Below are 17,499 nucleotides of genomic sequence, written 5' to 3' on the forward strand. Positions count from 1 at the left end.
GAAGTACGCGGTTGAGGAAGTGAGCAAAAAGGGGGGATCGCGCGCGATAAAAGGAGAACAAACGATCGCCGTTCATGTCCAGGTGCAGGCTCTCTTTAAACCGATCGGTGGGGGCCGTTCTACCCCTGTTCGAGGCGCAAGCTCAGCCCTCTGATTGGTCTTTGTGCCCCGTGACGTCAGCGTTACGTATAACTTCAAGCACGCGGAGCTTTGGATTCAGTCAGTTGACTGGTATTCGCCATACCGAGCAGGTCTCTCACTTTGAGATATTGAGGATTGCCGAACTTGAAGACGGATCGTCAAGCTCCTTCTGATCTAACTGTTACATCGCCCTGTCTTTTGAAGTCTCCGGTCTTACTTCCGAAAGGTAAGTTTTAATTTTTAATTTGGCAGATACATTTTTTAGTGTATTGTAAATAAGAAATTGTTAATAAGAAATGGAAGAAGATTTATGAAAAGAATAAAAAGAAAATGCTATAGTGATTAAAAATTAATAATAATTAATTTTTTAAAAATATGGTTTATAGAATTAATCAATTACTAGCGTTTCTTTTTATTTTTTTCATAAAATTTATAATTTATGGCTTAAAAAGTGAAAAAAAAGTATAAAAATTGTGCTTCTTATAAATCTTAAACTTGTGACAACCTAAATAATGTTCACTTGTACTTGAAAATGGTAAGACTTATATTTTAATAAAGACAGAAATTGTTCAAATAAAAAATATATTCTGTTTTACAGATATATAAAAAAATGCTTAAATTATTGGTAGTTGTGACCATATTTATGTTATAGGAAATTATATCTTTTAGAGTTAAAAAGAAATGGTTTCAATCTCCTTTAGAACAGAATTAATTTAAAACAAGGAATTGCAAAGATAATGATCTTCATTATTGCATAAATTATGATAGAGTAAATTTGTTAGCCTTTTCGTAAGATCAAGAGTCAATTGAGTATAGCATGAATTTAATACTACCTTTCTTAAAGCCCTTAATTTGGCTGCTTTTCGCAGATCAAGAGTTTATGATTATACGTTGCGTGTATCTTATAAATTTGGCCATTATACTGATAAACTTTACAAAATGTACGTATTAAGACAAAACTGCCTGAAGATCTTTCACGAAAAGTTAATTATCTGTTACGTAAACTTTCTTTTAAGTAAAGAAAGTCATAGTTAATTATCTGTTACGTAAAGAAAGTCATAGAACAAAGAAAATAATAAGATTAATAAAATATAAGATAGATACCTTACATATAAATGATTTAATCCGAGTAAAACTTTTGAAACTAATATATGTGCAAATATAATTGTAGTCTTTTAGCATAACATCTTAATGCTTAGATCTGCTTAAGACGTTTATAAAGAAAATATTTGAACACTCTTTCTACTGTGAAAATTATGTCGTTTCAATTTCTATTTCATATATTTTATTACATTTTGTAATGAAAGGATAAACTGTTTTTTTTTGCTAATTGTGAGGTAGTAGCTTGTATTAGTTCGGTAGAAATTATTTATATTATTATAAATATTATTTAAGTTATGTCATTTTTGAAGAATGGAATAAACTGCAAGAGCCTTTTGTTTTCAAATATTCAGTTATACGTATGTACAAACTATACTTTGTTGTAACGACAGAAATCTATTATCCTCTTAACTCAGTTTTGTGCAAATTTAACCCAACATCAGTTGTTTAGTTCGCAGACAAGGGTCGTCGGGCAAGTCCCGTGCCAATGTTCGATTATATCATAGAAGCAACAGGCTTCTAATGTAATATGTGTAGTCTTATATGATAAAAACAGATTCTTTATTTTTTATAAAACTGATTAAAAGCACTATGTTTATTCAACATTGATACGAGTTTTACGATTTAACTACAATTTGTTAATACATGTCATGCAACGTACAAATAACGTTACTTTAGTATATTATAGACTAAGAGCATTACGTGACAAAGTTTGAATGCTTTATACCATTTTATGTTGGAAGATATGCACATAACAAAAATGCAAAACGCATAAGTTCCTTAATTATATATTTTATCAAACTTTAACATGTGATAAAAGGTATAATAACAATATGTTATAGCAAATAAAAAAAAGACTAAAACAATTCTTACGGTTAAACAATTTTTTTAAATAATTCTGCCGCGCATACATTGATAACAATTGACTCAAATTATTTTTTTTTCTGAAAATAATTAACATCCGTTCATAAACTTCAGTTTAACAATATTTCGATTATAAAAATATTTAACATTAAATTTAAAAAACACTAATATTAAATATATTTAACAAAATTATTGTTAAAATTTATATTTATTAATAATATTTTAAACATAAAGAAAAAAAAAGATAAAAGAAAGAATGCAGCTGCTTTGGATTATTGGTTAAAAACAAAATACGAGCAACGAGATTTCAATGTATTAAATATTTTTATTTAATATCTGGCCTTTATTCTTCATTCTGTGATTTCTTGCGCATTGACATACCATTTCCTGTTTCCTACATCAATATTTTCTGCCTTTCTAGCCGCTGTAACTATTCTGTAACATTTTAATGCAAATACAGTTTTTTAATTAACGTATGACTTTTAGATGACAAAAAGATAATAACAAAATATTTTTGACTGGTATTTTTTTAGAAACTTGCATTTTCCATATTTCACAATAAAAACATTTATTTGGAAGTAAGAATTTAGAAAATTAATTTACGAGTTTTTGGAAGCTTTTATTTATTTTCAATTTAATAATTATTGTAATTTATTAGTTTTAGTTTTTTATATTTTTTAATTTTTAATATTTGAAATATTATTATTTGTATTTACAATCCAATTTTACAAATCCAACTTAATTCTGTAAACTGCAAAAAGCAGTTTTAAAAGCTGCTTATCTAACATTTGCAACACGCAAATATTACTTACAATATTTTTTGCAGAATCATTTCTTTATTTCTATAAAAGCAGAAAATAAAAATGCGGAAAGAGTGTTGAATTGTAAGAGGCATATGCCGGCCAATTCTATTTTCTGTACGGCATGAGGGGCGATCGAAAGCAATTTTGAGAAACGTCAGCCTAAATGTGGCTTAGTTCGGAGAATGGGAATCTCGCGCGGAGACAATCTTAATTCCCGATGTTTTACGACAGCGATACCTACCTATTCTCCTGCGACCGTTTCAAATGCGGCTTACACCAACGCCGATGAAGCACATACTTCACGTCACCGAGCTAACTCCGCTGCCCGTCGCTCGTTAGCGCGAAACACAGTCATCCACTATAACTAGCCGATGTGCTCCGAGGGGACGAACATCATATTTATTGAACTCTACGGGACGTGGACGCGAGTATAAGTGCCGAAGTTTCTGTCGAGTGGGAGTATGCCCCGGGACGTGGAGCAACTTTTTAAATTCCATCGTGCTTGTCCATTCCGCGGACCTTTCTCATGTTTTTATCGGTTCGAAAATCGTTGGTTAAACTCGCTCTCTCTCGCTGGTCTCGCATGTACAAGCCACGATATTTCTCCGTGGTGAAAATTTTTACTCGTGGTGAAGTTTCCTCTGTCTGGGATTTCGTGAGAAATCTTTCAGGATATTGGCGACAGAATAATCGTTATTTCGATTTCACTATTGTAGCGTTAATCCTTTACTCGGAAGTCAAGCTATACTTGATATCACATTTTATTCCAGTAACTTAAATGTGGAGCTATGTTTGACATGGATATTTCTAAAAGTTTAACGTATTTTTTATGTTATTAAATCTTTAAACATGACGACGTATTATAATGAAATTCAATGTTTTTAAAAATAAAGGATTTTATTTAATTATCGAGTTGTTGAAATAAAATAGCGAATTTATTACAGAGTGCAAAGGATTAAGATTCTTCAATGTTTTTCGCGGGACTTCGCGCAAGAAAAATACCCGAAAGCTATATAGTTTGCACATTCTTCATTTAGTTTAGATCGTAATTATGTGTGAGTATGATTGATTCTATTAAAAGCACTTTTGAGTGCTTAAAAAAACGACAAGAGAGATGAAATGTTCTTTTTTATATTAAATGAATAAGTATTTTTCTATATTTTACGTCATGTGTATACTATATATAGATTTTCAGTACTGACAGTTGCTGACAGTAAATATCGAAATACAACCAAAGTTTCCTAGAGAATTAAATGACATTATTATAATTGTTTTATATTGATATTGTGCTGGTCAAATATCAGTCTCTAATTGTTAGGAGTATAATTAGTTTACGTTATTGACTTACTTAGATATAGTATATGTTGTTGAAACGAGGTCCCTAGCTGGGGGCCGTTCCACAAGTTTAAATTGACAGTGATCGTGTATATAATTTACTCAGGCAAAGGGCATTCCCATGTGTGCAGAAATCATGAAAGTAATTAGCAAGTTTTGTACAATGCAATCTCTTGCAATAATTCCTCCAGATAATCTAATTAAGTCAGAAGATTAATCGGCGCGAAAACTTATAATTTATTCAAACGTTTCATTATCCAGCTAATTCTTATGCAATGTGCGGACTATGATATATTCCCAGTTCCCTTATGGTCAATCGTTTTAATTATTTGATTAGGCAATCGCGCTTGCGATCTGTGTGACCTGCAAATATTGCAGTAATCACGACTTGATGAGAAATAATATTTTAATAATAAATAACGTTTTTTCATATCTTCAGCAAATATTTTACATTAGCAAATATTTGGCACAATTTGTTTATATAACAAAGGAGACGGTTTAATTCGACCCAACTGGCTATTTAATAATATATATTCTCAAATACACGTTTCGACCATGGTTTGTGGTCCTTATCAAGAGTGCACTTGATATATATACACTTGATAAGGACCGCAAACCATTGTCGAAACGTTATGTGTTTGAGAATATATAGGGTGTTTCTAAATATGTGGGAAGTATTGCAGTGGTAGATTCAGGACACAAAAACAATGAAAAAAGTTTATATAAACATATGTCCTATTTGATCTTGTTTTCGAGTTATAGCCATTTTTGTGCTTCAGTAATTTACAGCTGCTTACCTTTAGACCGTCGTGAGACAGGTTAGTTTTACCCTACTGATGACCAGTCATTGCGATAGTAATCCTGCTCAGTACGAGAGGAACCGCAGGTTCGGACATTTGGTTCACGCACTCGGTCGAGCGGCCGGTGGTGCGAAGCTACCATCCGTGGGATTATGCCTGAACGCCTCTAAGGCCGTATCCTCTCTAGTCAAAGGTGGCAATAATATCTCTAGGAGTCTCGTGAGTCGAAAGGCTCAAAACAATGTGACACATTACCTTTATAGGAGGTGCTCGAAATGGTCATTTTCGGTTTGTATTTATAAACACTGCTCAATATATCTCCAGAATATACTTTTCAATTTTATACATTTTATTGAGTAAATTATTATTAAGTGCTTCTAATAGAAGCAAGAGAACGAACTGAAGTGAGTAAACTCAATCAATAGAATGTGTGAAATCAACAAGGTCGGGAAATATTGCGGAGATATTGAGCATTGTTTACAAATACAAATCGAATGTGGCCATTTTGAGCATCTGTAACGTTAAGCAGCTCCACATTACTGGAGTACAAACATGACTGTAACTCGTCAACAAGATCCAATAGGACACATGTATATGTAAACTTTTTTTATTGTTTTTATATCCTGAATCCATTACTGCAAAGCTTCCCACATATTTGGAAACATCCTGTATATTAATAAATGGCCAGTTAGATTGAATTAAACCGCCTCCTTTGTTAATCATTACTGGCGAGGAAAAAGATCACTTCTGATTGTTTATATAATATTTAGAAAAGTTTAACAATTTTTTAAATTAAAATTAGGAACAATTTCAAATTAAGATTACAATTTATTATTAAACGTTTCCTAGAAGTACAGAATGCTTATCTTTAAAATTTATACAATGTTAATCTCTGAAGTAATACATTTGATATAGAATCTTTTGCTATGACATTCTCCAATAAATTAATAATATCAATTATCCGATCTGTTGTAAAAATAAATTTATAAAAATAATGTCAAACTGTAATCAACCGCAACGCTAATGAAATTTGCAAATTTCCATATTCATGAGGCTAAATTGGCAAATGTTATTTTCAACTCGATCGTAATTCAGTTGAGAAATCAAGGTCTATAACCTATTAATGTCTCTTTATTTTGCAATGCTATGAAGTAACTATAGAAAATTATAGATATTATAATATTATATCTGCATACAAAAGTTATATCTTATGGAATTTTATAGTTTCCAGAATTAATCTCATACAACTCTTACTCTTTTGCTTCTTTTTCTTATCTCATATCTGGATTATTAGTAGGACAAATAATACTTTAAAGTAAAATTATAAAATATAAATCAATTAATATATTATTATCACTGCAATATGCATGTGATTTGACGAGAAAGAAAATAATGACATTAGTTGTTCTATTACATTATTTTCTATATATTCTCTGATTATAGTATTTGCATAGAAAATGAGACACGCGAAAAGACGATTGGATGAGTTTTGAGAGAGTCTTACCAAAGAGATTACAACTTGGGGAACGATAAGAATAAGAAAAGGAATGCAAGGGAATAGCGAATTATAGACTCAATTTCCGGAACTTCTACTCATGAGAGATTAGTAATCTTCATCAAGATTGAGCCTAATTAAGATTGTGATTAATTAAATAGTCTAATAATAAATTAAATGTTCCCTTTACAAACTATTTTTTGCATATATATACTGTATATATAAGTATACAGAATAAATACTCTCTTATAAATGTTATAAGTAAACTAATTTTTAGTCTTACAAGAGTCTTTGTATACAGTTATTTTTTTTACCTTTAAATCATAAAATAATTCGGATGGTATAATTTTACGATATTAAAATTTTTCAATGCACAACACTTGATCTCTCTCTCTCTTTCTCTTCTTTCTTGATAAAATAATATTTTACAATATATACCCACCAGTGGTAGATTTTGAATAACAAGCTATTAATGATAATCACTGACAAATCAAATTATTTGAGCACCTCATTTTGGCATGGGATATCCGTGTCCATCGAGTCCATAACCGCATATTGCGTATCTCGAACAATAAAATGAAAATAACTTTGCATTCCTAAGCGCATTATAATACTCTATCATCCGATTAAACTTTCCGAAACGGAAATAATATTTCAAAATCTTGTTTACTGGTTTCCGAAATTGCATATGGAGGAATAGCGAAACGATGAACAGAACGAGAATCGTCACGTTTACATTACGTATACGTGAATTAATACGCGGGCATTTCCAAACCGGCATATAGAGTTTATTTCTCTTGTTATAATTGCTGTATATTTCAGATTTTGTAGAAAAAAAGCTAGTTGATTAAAATTTAAGTGGTTACTTGAATCAGCAATCTATTCTAATATTTTTATAACTTATACTTTATTTTTAATTTAAGTTAAATAATTTAATTTTAATTAAATAAAATTAATTCTGCTAAAATATAATAAAGAATAATATGCAATTTTACAAATTAATACGTAGAAATCTTAATATAAAGATTGCTTAATAATATTAATTAAATATTAATTGAGCTTATATTACTATATAATGCATATACACATATAAATAAAAAAATAAGCACACATTCATCTTACACTTCTCTATACATATATATTTATTTCTGATTTAAAAAATAGTTTATTTAAATGTAAAAGGATTGAAATAAACTGTTTTAATTAAAGAGATAGATATATGCGTATCCCTCTTTGGTGTATAACTCCTTTTTCTAATTTTTATAATTCTGCTTACTGTTAGTTTTTAATAATTCGTACATACATATATTATAGCTTAGACAAAGGTTTTCGATTGAAAGATGCTCGCGACACGAATTCATGCTTACTTAGCAGTGTATAAGTCCAAATCAATAATATTTAATTCAACAGAAATAGCAGAAATTATACATGAGACCAATAAATAGAGAATAGCAAAATTAATACATTTATACATATATAGTCTTTACTATATAAATTATTAAATTATTATAGCAGTTATATATATAAAACACATAAATCATTTTTATATTACATTTATTATTTTAAAGCTATAATTGATGTTTATAATATCTGCTCAGTCTCAATTGCGAATTATCTTTATTATTAAAATTATTTTGACATTTGTAACGTACAACAAAATAAAGTCGAAATCGACAAATGTGTCCTATTTTCTTTTCTTTTATGTGTTTTGTAATTTGAAATTAATGTGTTCTACATGTACATTAGTGAATGTACGCAAACCGTGTAGATATAGCTCTACGCGATCGAGATTACTTTCCTTACCTTTACTGGTAGAATCTTCTGATTTCTTTCTGCTATATATATCTTACTTTTACAATTTGACAACATGACAAATGGCTACACGATAACAATAAATTATTTGTAGAGTGACTACTTGTCTCTCTCGTGTATTGTCGAGAATTGTCTTATCAGTTGATTACATTGTTCTACTCCCTCGGAGAAATAGGTGAGTCAGAATAATCATAGATTTCGTTATTATTTATGAATCATCGTAGATTCGCTATTATTTATGCAATAATATATCCAAGACACGCTAGACCATCTTATTTAACTAAACACATTATTTTAAGAAAATAATTGAATACATGTTCGTACGTAATTACGTTACTTTAATTTTAAAATTTTAATTGGATTCAATAATATATCTTAATAATAATCTTTATATTTAAGATATTGAAACCATATTTTATTAATTTATTGAAGTTCAGGGATATTAAAGTTGCGCGCTACAGCGTCTCTACTGTTTATTACGAACGAAGTTTGTATGTTACGTTATTTAATCTTTAACAAAACTTCCGCTAACGTACGAAATTTATAATTTATACCAGCAATATGCAAATGTTTGTATCGAGCTTTTGCCTCGTATAATGCGGTTTGTTCGAAATCTTCATGATGTTGCAAATTGACTTTTTAATTTTAATTTGCTTCTATTTCATACTCCAGTTCAAGTAAACAAAATGGTATATTGTACAATATTGTGACACAAGGAAATATTTTTACATTTAATAAACAATTCAAGATTGTAATTTTTTGTGAAAGAGTGTTTACTATTAGTGTTTTATCGAATCATGATTCGCATTTTTTTGTATCGTGATGCTTGATTATCTCGCAACATTTAATTTTAACAAATGCCATTCTATAATTAAATCATTTAATAGAGATTTAATAATTGGACAATATGTCAGAGTGTCCTCTGTTTAAAATACAGTAAATCCTCATATAACACGAGGGATGCGTCCCCGTGCTATATGAATCTATGTTATACAGTCACATAAGATTATATGTACATATATAATTTATGTATGCATATATTTATAAACATTAATTAGAGACACATATTTATAAAAATTGTAAGATTTATTATAAAAAAATTAAAATAAATACTAAAAATAAAACGATAAAATATTATTTTTTATTTTACTTTAAAACAAACAAATATTGAAATTTTTCTGTCATGTTATACAAGTCCGTGTTATATAAATCCATGTTATATGGGAGGTTTACTGTCATTTGTATTATCCTCTGTTCAAACCGACACGGATGTGTGGTATTGCGGGAAACGTTCGTTACAAGAGCTGCAAAACACCCACATCTATCCTATATTCGTGGATTAGCGTTGATTTCCGTGGACCTTCAATCTAACTTTTGTATAGAAAATTTGAGCTTAATTAAATTTAAAAAAAGAAACAAAAAAACAAAAAATATGTCTATCATCAGATAAATTTACAAATTGCTATTTCCTCGTGCGCGCACAAGAGATTACTTATCTATATGTATCATATTTATAACCACAGAACGCAAAATATCAATAAATGTCAAAGTTAAATCCATTGGTTGGATATACTGCGGTATCCGCTTATTTTGCGTAAACACTACGTATTACAGCAGGTTTGTAGATTAAATTTGTCTATTTGTTCGAATATAGCTAGGCCCAATTCGCAATTTTATGCTGTCGAACGCAAATGTATTGAGTTATTCAGCGATGACAAATGCCTTGTCGATTTCTCCTGATACGACGTACCTTTCTGCATCTGAAAGTTTTTGTGGGGTTATTTCTTTGTGCAAATATGCTAGATTTTATCGGCTTTATATATCATTAAAACTCTTTGTCAAAATTATTCTTTCTACCTACTCCTGACCCAATTTGCAATTAATCTCTTTTCAGCGAAAATTTTCGATGACGCGTGATGTCATCCACATGTGTTCAGTCTTCGATATTACATCTGTAACAAGACATAAAATTAAAATTCCGTTAAAGCAAATTATGAGACAATTAGATAATAAAAATTCTCGAGGTATATTACTTTCCACTCGCTAGTTTTTATCTAATAAATTCGTTAAATATTTTCATTTGTTGTGAATATATTACGATAGACTGTCATGTTGTTGTCATGCCATGCGGGAATATTTTGCAATGCAATAATCTCCAGTTATGTTTCAAATTGGTCACAGCAATAGCTAATTGGATGGATTCGTACAAGTTAATTAATCTGATTAAAAAGTACAGAAAATGCTAATCACGTTCTGAGCGTAAAGATGGGCAATTAATTAAAATTTTCCGTTGCGATATAACGTTTATACCGAACTTGATGAGAATCGCGAAACATCTGTAATAAAATTAAGATATTAATTAATCGTTGTTTCTTTTGCAAAGATTATTCTTGCAATTATATAAAATTACGTGTCAAGCAATAATTAGTTTTTGGATGCCGCGTGTATAATCAGTATGTCTGACACATATACGCTCGTACTACTTGCTTGCTAATGTTCTTGTCCTACAATCTCCGTCACTTTACGTAAGCACAAGATTAATAAACATATTGTATATGAAACATTTTCTTCTACAAGATCAGATTTTTTTTTTGTTTTATTGTGAAATTTGCATAACGGCATTTTAATGCGCGACGATAATTACATAAATTACCATACCATTATAACCATATACATATAATTACCATACAATCGTATAAATACTATATATTACTTTACGCTATCATACTTTCTCTTTCAATCTTTTTTGCTTCCTCATAGAGAAAGCTTTGTTTTCGTTAAAAAAAATTATCTTTTGTTTTTCTGAATGTGTTCAGAATGTTCTAAGACGTCGAAAAATTGCAATTTTAAAAAATGTCTGTATGTATGTATGTGTGTGTGTATGTGTGTATGTGTGCATGTGTGTATGTGTGTATGTGCCAAATTTACCGAAATTTCTACAACTCCAGAACTAATCAACCAAATCTTAACGAATTATATATGAAATAGGGGTAGAAAAAACTGAAGAATATAATAGAATTAATAAAAATTGCTAATAATCAAGGGGTTTTTTTTTTTAATTTTGAATTTTTGCTTTGTTGTCCGTTAATGCTCTAACTAGCTTCCGTAATTTTTTAGATATCGGAGTGCACTTTTTTTTAATCGATAGAGTATCATGTAAGGAAGGTTGGGATTGAATTTGGCAATGATCGGCAAAGCGGTTCTTTTTTAATAAAATTTTGAATTTTTGTAGAAATGTTCGTTTATGCTTTAACTTCCGCAAATTTGGAGATATCAATCTATTTATAATTTTATTATATTCTTCAGTCTTTTCTACCCCTATTTCATATATAATTCTTTAAGATTTGGTTGATTAAACCCAGCTTTATACGCAATCAAAAGTCCCTATTTAAAAAAAAAATGTTTATAATAGCTCTAACTTCCGCAAATTTTAAGATATCGGTCTATTTTTAATTTTATTATATTCTTCAGTCTTTTCTATTTCTATTTCATATATAATTCTTTAAGGCCGGTATTCATAGTCAGGTCCACGGTCTTACACACAGGTCTGGAAACTCTAGTGGTGGGGGATGGTCGTCTTAGCGACGAAGAAAATAACTCGCTTTGTGACCGCAAGAGTCGCTGCCATCGGTCAGTGTACTATGTGGTGGGACAAGGACGGAAATAGTAATTAGTAAATTCAAAATCGTGAGTGTCAGATAGGCAATAATTGAAGTTCCAAATGAGGAAAGGAATAATAAATAACTTTGTATTAAGAAAAAACGTTTGAAATCTTTTATTATACGAATGCGCAAATTAATAAATTGATAATTTATTTTTAATTTACATTATTTAAAGATGACGCGGTATGAGCGCGGTCGACTTGTATTAATTCTGATTCTTACCTTATGTATGCCTCGGTTTTATAAGATTAATTAAAAAGTTGAAGGCTATGAGTCTTTAGGAAGTAAATAATGAAGTAAATAATAACCCGTTTTGAAAATCCATAGTTAATTTACAAGTATATTCACAATATTTACATTCTCATTTCAAGAAATATCAATGCAGTTGTACACACAATTAAGGTCGATACCAACCTTTTTACTGTGACAGTTATTTAAAGAAAGAAAATGTCATATAAAAAAAGATTTACAGAAGAAAGATGTTATTTTCAATCCATGTCGCTGTCCATGTCCTCAAGAACTGAAAAAAGTCTTTAAACTTAGCTCAAAAAAATGTCATAAAATGTCATTTTCAAAAATGCACAGCGCAATTAAAAGATTGTTGTCACGTTACCATGGGTTACCATCTACACTTCGCGATGACAGCGATGCATGGTGACAACGCCGTGAAATAAATTGTTCCTTGCTAAAACGACCATCCCCCACCACCAAAATCGGTCTGAGTTTCCAGACCTGTGTGTAAGACCGTGGTCGGGTCTTATATCCAAGATCGTCTTAAGTATAGTCTTAAGGCGTCATTAGCCAATCAGAGGGCCGTATTAGCATCTTAAGACATCACTTCCTCTATGAGGAAGCCAAGTGCAAATTTCTAATTTGCACAATTTTTAATTTGCGATCAAGATAAAGAAATCTACATGCAAAATTCCTAAAACAACATTTTTAAAATTACAATTTTTCGACGTTTTAGAACATTCTGAACACGTTCAGAAAAACAAAAAAAATTTTTTTTTTTTACGAAAACAAAGCTTCCTTTATTTTTATTTAGGATAATATCTTCAGTTTTTTTATTTTTTTATAAAATTTTGAATTAAATTACTTAAAATTGAAAATTAAAAAATAAAGATTAAAGAAATTATTATTTAGCAAATACATTTAAATAATTTTGATAAATAATAAATTTTATTTTTTCAACGTGTGATTTTAAATTGAATTAAATTATAGAGAAATTTAATTTGAATTTTAATTGTGTGTTTTGCTAAGATATTTAATTTGTAACCGTGCCATGGTTGCGAATTTTATACCATTATATATTACATATGCTTCAAGATGAAATTTTTACAGTTTAATACGTTTTCTAAGGCAATTTTTGGAATGCATGTTTAATAATAGAAAGTTGCATGTTCGATGAATCATATGTTCTCAACGAATGGCACAACGGAGTTAATTTTAATATCTATTTTAAAATGTATGAAACGGTAAAACATCGCGCGACATAAAAAATTTGATGTTTAAGCAGGCTCCGAGGAACACAGGAAAACTATAAGTAGTACACTTGTTGAGCCTGCTTCACATTTTGCATTGCGTACGGAGATATGCACAGTTGAGCAATATTATAGCAATATTATACAGGATTTTTAATGATAAAACGTTTCACGTAAAGATTCCACTTAATAAACCAAATCGTTGAAATCTGTTATTATAGTATCGATTGTATTTTTAACTTAGAATAAGCATGTGGTTAGTTGTTATTTTAAATTACAAATTAACAAAATTTATCAAATGCACGTAAAGCAATAATCAAAGTAGAATAAAGTATATGATCACTTAATTCGATATGCATACAATTCTGTTTAATTAATTTGCCGCATTATAGAACACGTATGTGTTCTACAATAAACTATTAAACACGTAAGTCCTATTGCATTGACCGCAATTGTTAAATAATTATTAATAATTGTGCGAGATATTTCACGCGTCACATTTGTGGCGCGGTCATTCGCAACGAAGCGTGCTATTTTCCAATTACATTATGTCGCATCTGCTGCTTTACGTTGCATGTTATATTGAACAGTAAGTGGATTTCAAAATCGCTACGGTATTTGCGCGTATCACTTTTATTCTGAGATTTTTACTTGATCTGTAAAAAGGTCGATATAAAAAATTGTAGTTTACTTATCAAGTGTTTCGTGCATGCATATTGAGTTTGTCTCTTTCTTCAATATCAGCGAATATACAGCGATCGCAGATGGGAATACTGAAGATAAAGTCCGTCTCCCTGCAACAAGACAATTTAAAGAACATTTGTGCATTTAAAATCTCAGTAGGCCAGATACGGTTTAGATGTTTGTATATTCTTACAAGGTACACAACCGTCAGATAAATATCTCACGATGTGACGAAGGTAGGTCCTGGGAGGATTCGCACGAAAATTTCATAAATCACGCTCGTGAGAAGAAGAAAAAGAAAAAGCGGGCATATGTTTTTCTTGGGACAAATATAAGAAAATATAACATTAGTTGTCTCGTATTGAATGACAATGATATTATGAAAAAAAGGATATTATTAGTAACGCGAAGACAGAAAGCGTTGCTTTAACAGTATAGAGTAATATAGTTGCGTTTGATATATTCCGCTAATAATTACAGGAAAAAAATATCTATGCTAACTTTGTTACATTTAATTAATTAATTTAAATAAAAATAAATTAAATAAAAATATAATAGTCTATTGTTTCTGCATGTAGTAGAAAATAAGAAAAGCTTTTTTAAATTATTACTTTTTATTAAATTATTATTAATGTATAAATATGTATATTATCCAGAATTATTTTTTATTTTATTAAATTTTTATATTTCTATTTTATTAAATATAATCCGTATTTTACATAATCTTAACTAAGCCATGCCTTTTTTTGCAACAAATGTAAAAAAGAAAACGGCATTTATAATGCATCAGGAATTATAAAATTTTTTGTACCATTTGGAATGTTACTAAACGTTCTGGAATGGAATTTTATGTAATAATAATGCAGATTTTGCAATTAAGAGGTATAGATAAAATGTGATTAAAATTTAATAAACTATATTTTTTCTATTTTTTACAAAACCAGTGTGCAACGATATTATTCGAATGTTCGATAAAGGAATTGTTGTATAACACAATATCGTGTAATTCATGTAATAATAATTTAATTGTAATTATATAATGTGCACGCACGTGTATGTGTATCAAATGTATATATTTTTATATGAACAAGAATATTTATATATTTTACATAAAGTGTGTGATAAAATACTTATAAAATAAGCGACACTCTCGGGAGGCATAAATGCATCACAGATAAATGTATCGTTTTATATGTATAAAATCTTCCGTTGTCATTTTGCTTTAGTTTTCGCTAGACTGTTATCGTCGAAACAACCGCTCCCAAGAAAGTAGGCAATTTCCGTGGTGGCTCTGGTACTTTGATAAACAAAAACGGAGGACGCATTATCGATTTCAAAGTTCTCGCGTATTTCACGACACGCAACAACTTTGCATATTTAGATCTTCGCGTTCAAGCCGTTGGATATAATCGCGCGTTACTTTCTACCTTTTCGTAGGAAAGCTTATAGCGCTCCAAGTTTTCGTTCGTCGAGGCCATAACTTTAAGAAACCGGCGCATTCCGCTACGTCTACGAATATGGTTGCATCGCGATGCAAGATATGCGGCGGTCAAGCACTCGCAATTTCAACGTCGACAAACATGACGCTGGTGGAGCGGAAATACCTCATTGATCTATTTTGCGTGTATCCCACAGCGTGCATCAGTATCTCGTGGGTAGATTAGTAAAATAAATTCTGGAACCCGGAAAACTTTGTGCTTTCATATCACGTCCGTTCGTAATGATATCATCTTGTCACACATTCGACCGCAATATGATGTGCACTTGTTTCTTATTTGCATATGTGCCGATGTGTAGGATTGCTCGCGTGACTGTTGCGTGTTAATGAAGGAAACAAGAAAAAAAAAGAAGTGAATACTTGCGTTGGCACCGCGAGACCGAGAGTGGCTATATTAACCTGTAGATAATATCGACTTTTAAAGTGAAGAAGACGTGTTAGAAATTGAAATTTCTATGTAAAAAACTCTAATATTTTGTACAGAAAAAAATATTAACAATAAAGGATGAAAGCTATTTATTTGAAAAGACAGCATTTATATAAAATACATTAAAATTCTTAAAATTTATTTGCAATTTTATTACAAAAGAGTTGAATTTTGAATGTAATTTAGTTATTGTATACATATTCTTCTTTCTATAGAAATTTTTGTTTTAATTTAAGACCTATTTATAATATCAATACTTTTACTTCGCCAGTGAGTAGTGAAATTACAAAAATCCTTTGCTGCGACCAAACTGGCTAATATTTATTTAACAAGCACAACGCGTTTCAACCGAGATTCCGGTCCTTCTCAAGTGCGTACAATAAATTAACGCTCTTGCAAAACACTTCATTATACACAATGTTAAATAAATATTAGCCAGTTTGGTCGCAGCAAAGGATTTTTGTAACCTATTTATAATTTATATTTTTAATATTTATAATAATAAAAGTCAGAAACGTGGCATTTCATTATCCTATAAATGCAAACTGAAATCAGTAAACTTTGACAATTGTGGTTTCAACATTTTATCAATGATATATATCTTAACAGTTAGATGTGTTATGAAATGTATTCACACAAAAGAGCGTCTGACGTGAAAGATATAGCTGATTATAGTACAAAACGGTGATGCTAGGGAGATTTCAACGCACCGTATGATGAAGTACAAGCGGGGTGCTGTTATGACGCGCGGCAAATGCCCAACATTTCTGGGTTACATGAGGCATAATACACAAATAAAGGCATAAAACAGATAATAAACATTCGAGTTGTATCTTGAAAAATCTTAAAAGACGATTCTTCTTGGTAGATAATTGTGTTAAGAAATTGAATTTAAAAAATAAAATTTCTCTAGATATGAAAAAAAATGAAAAGTATACACAAAGAATATTATAGAGAATATTATATCCATTATATAGATATGTGAAATATCACGGAAAAAAAGTGATATTGTATCAACAGCATCATTTTTTGTATCAACAGCATCAGTGTTATTGAGATAAAATTTATTGATGCAACATCAATATATTAATGAACAAAAAACATCAGATAATTGTTTTAATAATTTAAATATTTGGTCCAATAATATCCAATTGAATTAACTACTTATGCTTGTGGCAGCTCGTGACATCGACGTTTAATTGAAGCAACTTCATTTTTTTGTGTGTAAAAACCCAGGTAGCAGGATGACGTCTATCTAAAGACGTCTTAATGACGTTTTATTGACGTTAGAGACGTCATTAAGTCGTTATTAATACGTCATTGCTGGGGAATGCTTCAAAATAAATTATTATTTTTCTTTGCGTATTTAAAACTATCATTGCAGAATTACAATGCA

General features: G+C 30.1%; 1 protein-coding gene across 3 annotated transcripts in view; it reads left to right on the forward strand.

Annotated features, from left to right (window-relative positions):
- The first annotated feature begins 209 nt into the window (after positions 1 to 209).
- Positions 210 to 17,499, forward strand: part of Tk (tachykinins) — a 75,657-nt gene continuing 58,367 nt past the window's right edge. For all 3 annotated transcript variants that reach the window (XM_071769705.1, XM_071769708.1, XM_071769706.1), the window contains exon 1: positions 210 to 367. The gene's annotated coding sequence lies outside the window, so the exon portion shown is untranslated. The remainder of the gene's footprint in view (positions 368 to 17,499) is intronic.

Source organism: Temnothorax longispinosus, chromosome 2 (genome assembly GCF_030848805.1).
Source record: "Temnothorax longispinosus isolate EJ_2023e chromosome 2, Tlon_JGU_v1, whole genome shotgun sequence".
NCBI lineage: Eukaryota > Metazoa > Arthropoda > Insecta > Hymenoptera > Formicidae > Temnothorax > Temnothorax longispinosus.